Here is a 7,340-nt window from a genome sequence, read left to right as displayed (position 1 = left end):
TTTTTGTATTTTTAATAGAGACGGGGTTTCACCATGTTGGTCAGGATGCTCTCGATCCCTTGACCTCATGATCTGCCCGCCTCGGCCTCCCACAGTGCTGGGATTACAGGCGTGAGCCACCACACCCGGCCCTCCTATACAGTTCTCTACATTCTAGAGTTTTCTGATTGCATCTCCAAGGTCTCACATATGACGTTACTTCTTCCCTTGTTTTTTGTTTTGTTTTGTTTTGTTTTGTTTTGAGACAGAGTCTTACTCTGTCACCAGGCTAGAGTGCAGGGGCATGATCTCAGCTCACTGCAACCTCTGCCTCCCAGGTTCAAGCACTTCTCCTGCCTCAGCCTCCTGAGAAGCTGGGACTGTAGGCACGCGCCACCGCATCCAGCTAATTTTTGTATTTTTAGTAGAGATGGAGTTTCACTATGTTGGCCAGGCTGGTCTCAAACTCCTGACCTCAGGTGATATGCCCGCCGTGGCCTCCCAAAGTGCTGGAATTATAGGTGTGAGCCACCACGCCTGGCCTTTTTTTTTTTTTGAAACAGAGTCTCTCACTCTGTCGCCCAGGCTGAAGTGCAGTAGTGCAATGTCAACTCACTGCAATCTTTGCCTCCTAGATTCAAGTGTTTCTCATGCCTCAGCCTCCAGCAGCTGGAACTACAGGCGGCCACAACAAGCCCAGCTAATTTTTGTATTTTTATCAGAGACTGGGGTTTTGCGATGTTGGCCAGACTGGTCTTGAACTCCTGACCTCAAATAATCCATCCACCCACCTTGGCCTCCCAAAGTGCTAGGATTATAGGCGTGAGTCTCTGCACCTGGCCTTCCCTTGGTATTTTCTAAACATGGTAGTTAGATTTCAAGGTATGATCAGTCTCAGGTTGAATTTTGGTGGGGGGGAAGACTATTTAAGTGGTCTTGTGCACTTCTAGCATGAGATATATAATGTCTGGTTTTCTTTCTTTCTATGATGTTAGCAGCCATGGATGAATATTGTCTAGACCCAGTAATTCACTAGGGATTGCAAAATTGTTGTATTCTAATTCTGTCATTCCTTCTTTGTAGAAACTTCCTCATCATTTTCTCTATTAAATATAGCATTAAAAGTTGATTCTGGCCCAGACCTGAGCAAAGGTAGTGTGAAGTTTTCATACTGTGAATGTGAAATAGTTGGTCAACAAGTACTTGGATTCAAAAATGCATCCTTTCTCATTTTATGTTAAGGAGGAAAAAAGAAAAAAAAAAGGTACCCTGAGCAGTGTAAGAATACTCCGACACATCAGCGCTCAATCCTCTACAATACTGATTTCCATGCTCACAATCCTCTTTATCGACCTCCACTCCAAAGCCATTGCTTTTTGAGATGGAGTCTCACTTTGTCACCCAGGCTGGAGTGCAGTGGTGCGATCTTGGCTCGCTGCAACCTCTGCCTCCCGGGTTCCAGTGATTCTCCTGCCTCAGCCTCTTGAGTAACTGGGATTACAGGTATGTGCTACCACACTCAGCTAATTCAAAGCCATTGTCTTTTTTGTTTTATTTTTTTCCACAACATCTTTTGATCACCCATCAAGAAAGTCCTTTATAGCCCATTAAAATGGAAGCCCCGAAATTCACGGTTGCAGTGAGCCGAGATTGCGCCACTGCACTCCAGCCTGGGCGAGCGCAGTGAGACTCTGTCTCAAAAAAAAAAAAAAAAAAAAATCAGAATTTGCCCATTTCCTGAATCCAGACAGCATTATGTGAATCATATTTTAAAACTGATTATTGATCTTTTCCAGTTCCTTCAGCTTTCAGAGACCTTGAGCAATAAATGCTATTTTGTGAAAGGGATGTTAATTGCTTCCCTGGGGTCAAACATCCTCTTTGTAAATCACAAATCCAATAGCCACAAAGAACCCAGACAAAAAATTGACCATTAGTCTTATGAGAGTTATAACTGAGCCTTTTAAATTTAATTCTAATGCAAAATTTTTTTCAGTATTTTTTTTTCTTCTAGCGTCTTTAACATGAAATAATTACTGTGACTCTTTAGACTTAGCTTATTCATTATTTTGGTTAACGCTATGAGGCTTCCTTCCAAGAATCTCTTCCCTCTGTGATGAAAACATCTCTCACTCTACTATTTTTTTTTTTTTTTTTGCATAAAGCATGTATCTCTGATGATTTTCCAATGTGTACACTTAACATCCCTGATTCTCTGTACTGGTTGTGGCAGTGGGATTGCCAAATGGCAGAGAGACAAATACTAGGATAAAAATTCCTCTCTATATCCAGACAGATTTAATCAATATCTTCTTGTGTGAGGCGGCAGACTAGAGTAAATATGTTGCACCTGCTATAGTACTATTTGAATATAGATGAACTCTATATTATTTTAATTCCTCCAAGCAAGAAAAATGAGGACAATAATACTTATGCTGAGAGAATGCTAGAACAAGCTGCTATTGGACCTGAGTTACTGCCTATCTTCCTGGGCAACTCCTTCTACTGCCATTGGATATGACCATCAGGTGGTTTTAAAGTATGTCCCAATACACCTGACACTCCTTTCTTGAAAACGTGAAGCCTAGTACACTCCCTCATGATGTGGGCCAGACACCTGGTGATTCACTTCAAAGAAATAGAATGTGGTGAAAGTGATGTTACAGGATTTCCACAACTAGGTCATAAGGATAGCTTGTGCTCGCTCGTGCGCTTTCTCTCTCTTTCTCTCTCTCTCTCTCTCTCTCTAAGGAGACGATCTTTTTTTCTGGCTATTGTACTCCAGACTGTCATGGTAGTTTTACCTTAGACTTTTTTTTTTTTTTTCCAGTGGGGCAACAAGTTACAGATGGGGTGACTTTTATGGTTTGGGTTCTTTTGCAAGCAGGGAAAGTCTCCGTAATCTGAAGAGGAGAGGGTATTCTCTGTAGTTAGCTGGTTTCAGGGGGACGAACAGTTCTAAGCTTAACTAATCAACTGTAAATCAGAAAGTATTGAGATGAGTTTCAATCAATGTAGAAGTTTATTTTGCCAAGGTTAAGGACATGCCTATTGCACAGCCTCAGGAAGTCCTAACAACATGTGCCCAAAGTGATCAGGCTACAGCTTGGTTTTATACATTTTAGAGAGACATAGACATCAGTCAATATGAGACAGCCGCGTGGGAGGGGTCCCTGGCAAAACTCCAACCCGCATGGGCACTGGGGTGGAGCTACAGAAGTTCACACCGTTGGCAGTGGGGAGGAGCCTGGCCCCTCCTCTTCCTGTGTGAAACCTAGGATTCAAACTGCAAGGCGGGAAGCACACTACAGTAACTCTGGCCTTGTGGAGAGTCCCTGTTCCCCCTTTTATTCCTTTTCACCCAATAATACCCTGTTTTACTCACCCTTCAAACCATCTACAAGCCTAAACTTTCGCGACTGTGGGACAAGGAACCCCGTCTTTAGCTGAACCAAGGAAAGGTCCCACTACAAATCGGTGTAAGATATACATTGGTTTGGTCTAGAAAGGTGGGATAACTAGAAGTGGGGGCTTCTGGGTCATAGGTGGACTCAAAGATTTTCTGATTGGCAATTGGTTGAAAGAGTTATTATCTAAATAGCTGGAATCAGTAGAAAGGAATATCTGGGGCCAGGTGTGGTGGCTCATGCCTGTAATCCCAGCATTTTGGGAGGCTGAGGCAAGAAGATTGCTTCAGCCAGAAGTTCTAGACCAGCCTGGGCAACATAAGCAAGACCTCATCTCTACAAATAAAAAAATTATTAGCTACTTGGGAAGCTGAAGTGAGAGGATCACTTGAACCCAGGAGGCTGAGGCCGCCATGAGCCATGATCTTGCTGCTACCGTCTCAAAAAAAACAAAAAAGAAAAAAGAAAAAGAAAAGAACAACAACAAAAAAAGATAAGAGGTTATGGAGACCAAGATTTTCTCTTTTTTTGAGATGGAGTCTTGCTTTGTCACCCTGGCTGGAATATAGTGGCCCAATCTCAGTTCACTGCAACCTCTGCCTCCCAGGTTCAAGCAATTCTCCTGCCTCAGTCTCCTGAGTAGCTGGGCTGCTTGAGTGTCATATGGTGGCCGGATGAATCACTCCTCCAGAATGAGTGAGGAGACATGGACAAACACAGACCCTTTCCCTTTTGCTTGAACCCACTGAACACATGCTCCAACATGGTCCTCCAACTTCCGGTTTTTTTGTCTCATGATAGTGTAAACCAAAAATAAAATTCTATGCACCTCTACCTACTGATGCCCGCCCCCTGCCTCAGTCAAAGGCATTCCAAAGTAAACCTGAAAATTTAGTTCAGGTCATGATTGGGAGGGGGTTGTCTGACATCCCTCATTTTACTTTCCTCCCTTTGAAATTCAGGCACAGCTGGGCAGTTTTAACATTACAATAGAAATCTTAAGATCGAAGAAACAGACTTTTGGTAGCAATAAGACACCAAATTCCAGCCTGACTTTGGTATAACATCACATGACAGATAGCAGGCCCTGAAAGAAATAAAAATATTTTACTCCAAAATGTATTTCTTTGACATGTTTTGAAATGACCTGCAAAGCTGCCTCTTGTGGGGAAAATCTCCATTTTGTTAAAAAAAAAAAAAAAAAAAAAAAAAGAAGTCCCTGTTCCTTTCCAAGTCTTTGTCCTGATCTAGGAGAGAATTCACTAAGAGTTTGGCACCTTTTCAGGTCTGATAAGAACTCTGAAGCTTGCTACAGGGAGGCTTAATCTGCATGATAAAACCTTGGTCCTTGGTCTAGGGCTGGATGAAGTAGCTCATGCCTGTAATCCCAGCACTTTGGGAGACTGAGGTGGGCGGATCATTTGAGGTCAGGAGTTCAAGACCAGCCTAGCCAAAATGGTGAAACCTCATCTCTAATAAAAATACGAAAATTAGCTGGGTGTGTTGGTGCGTGCCTGTAATCTCATGTACTTGGGTGACTGAGACATGAGAATCTCTTGAACCCAGGAGGTAGAGGTTGTAGTGAGCTAAGATCCTGCCACTGTACTCCAGCCTGGGTGACAAAGCAAGATTCTGTTTCAAAAAAAAAAAAAAAAAAAAAAAAATTTCTCCTTTTAACCATACCCCTTGGATAGAAGCAGGAGGCAGAGAAATTCTAGGCAGACAGGTGGGTCCCTGACAAAACCCTACCTTTGAGCCAAAAAGCCTGAAACCTGCATCCAAAGTGAGAACTCCTATCCCCGTTTGCTGGCTCTCTTCCGGTGGGTTCTTTCTGAATAATGTCTTTTTACTGATCGAATGTTGCCTTTTCTGAAACTACCTATGGCCCACCCCATGCCCCTATCCTGTGCCTGTAAAGACCCCAGACTCAGTCAGTGGAGGGAGAGAAGTGGCTTGACTGGAGGGAGGCAATTTGACTTCAGAGAGACAGATGGGCTTCAGAGGGGAGATGGCTTAATTTCAGAGAGACAGTTTGACTACAAGGAAGAGCTGGCTGGAGACAGCCGGATTTCATGGGAAGATTACCTGCCTGTCCTGTCCCCTCTCCAGTTCCCCTCTCTGCTGAGAGCCATTTCCCATTGCCTAATAAAATTCTCCACCTTCACCATCCTTCAAGTGTCTGGGCTATCTCATTTATCTTGGATACCAGACAAGAGCTCGGGAGCCACTGAAGGTGGGTACCCTAAAAAGGCTGTCACACTGGTCCTTTGGTCACACTGGCAGAGGGCAGCCACCCCACATGATGAGGCAAGGGGCTCATGGAGCTGATAACACACCGCTGTCCATAGACGGCAGAGCTAAAAGAGCACTGTAACATGCCCTCTGGAGCTTCAGGGGTCACGGGCACCCCAACCTGGACACTGCTGCGGGCCTGCACGCAGCCTGCTCCTGGCAGCACCCAGAGCAGCCATCCAGATCCCGCACTTGCTCACTCATGTGCTCTTTCCTGCAAGGGGTTGAGCGTGGCAGGCTGAGTAAATGGGGTACCCCCATCACAAGTCTGACAAAGGGGTTGAGAAAAATCCTGCATCACTTTGGCAACTGGATAAGTCAGTTCATTTAGTTTACAATCTCCACATACTCATTTGTGATGCAACAAGGGCTGATTGTAACATAATCCAGTTTTTAAATCTCAAGTTTAATAAGTAAAACAAAATACACAACTGGTAAAGCCAGTTGTATTTTTTTTTAAACATGGGAATACTTATGAGAAGTTTGAGCTAGGGACGGTGGTTCATGCTGGTAATTCCAGCACTTTGGGAGGCCGAGGCAGGTGGATCATCTGAGGTCAGGAGTTCAACACCAGCCTGGCCAATGTGGTGAAACTCCATCTCTACTAAAAATATAAAAATTAGCTGGGCATGGTGGCACATGCCTGTAGTCCCAGCTGCTTGGGAGGCTGAGGCGGAAGAATCACTTGAACCTGGGAGATGGAGGTTGCAGTGAGCTGAGATAACACCATTGCACTCCAGCCTGAGCGACAAAGTGAGACTCCATCTCAAAAAATAAAATAAATAAAAATAATAATAAAAAGAAGTTTGAAATGTGTGATTAGAACCTTGCTATTCAAAGTGTGGTGCCTGTGGCCGAGCATGGTGGTTCACATCTGTAATTTGAGAACTTTGGAAGGCTGAGGCAGGAGGATCACTTGAGCCCAGGGGTTCAACACCAGCCTTGGCAACATGGCTAGAGCCTGTCTCTACAAAAAATTTAAAAATTAGCCAGGCGTAGTGGCACATACCTGTGGTCCCAGCTTCTTGGAAGGCTGAGGTGGTAGGATCCTTGAGCCCAGGCAGTCAAAGCTGTAGTAGTGAGCCATGATGGCACCACTGCACCCCAGCCTGAACAATAGAGCAAGACCCTGTCTCAAAAAAAACAAACGAACCCCAAAACAAAGCGTAGTCCCAAGACTAACAATATTAAATTATCTCAGCGTTTTATTAGAAATGTAGAATTTAGAGGCCCATCTCCAACCTACTGAAGCAGAATGTACATTTTAACAATATCCCCAGGTGATTGCTGTGCATGTGAAAGTCTGAGAAGACTGATTTGGAATTCTGGCTCCCCCAATTTCCTGTGAAACTGTAGGCACATCATTCATCATTGTGACTCCAGATTTCCCGTCTGTAAAACGGGCAAGAGTGCTACTTCACTCATGTACACATTCGGTAATTACTGATTGAATATTCATTGCTCTGGGGATAGAAGAGTGAACAAGACAAATAATTTTTCAGTCCTCTTCCAGCTCTAAAGTTGTACAGCTCTTTAATCTGATTCCTTGATAGAATTATTTTTCCCTAGCCTTTCACTCCCTGCCCCACCTCCCGATCTCATGAGAGTACTTACAGCATCACGCAATTTTGCATAAGAAGACAGGTGCCAGAGAAAATGGGA

At 44.0% G+C, this 7,340-nt stretch overlaps 1 long non-coding RNA gene across 1 annotated transcript; it reads right to left on the bottom strand.

Annotated features, from left to right (window-relative positions):
* Positions 1 to 207: 207 nt before the first annotated feature.
* On the bottom strand, positions 208 to 5,872 carry LOC140711449 (uncharacterized). The gene is made up of 3 exons (XR_012092661.1): positions 5,723 to 5,872; positions 4,901 to 4,998; positions 208 to 1,150 (listed from the first exon to the last, which is right to left on the bottom strand). It is a non-coding gene; the product is annotated as an uncharacterized lncRNA (long non-coding RNA).
* Between the last annotated feature and the right edge of the window lie 1,468 nt (positions 5,873 to 7,340).

The sequence above is a fragment of the Chlorocebus sabaeus genome, chromosome 3 (assembly GCF_047675955.1).
Source record: "Chlorocebus sabaeus isolate Y175 chromosome 3, mChlSab1.0.hap1, whole genome shotgun sequence".
Lineage (NCBI taxonomy): Eukaryota > Metazoa > Chordata > Mammalia > Primates > Cercopithecidae > Chlorocebus > Chlorocebus sabaeus.
This window is presented reverse-complemented; position numbering and strand designations above follow the sequence as displayed.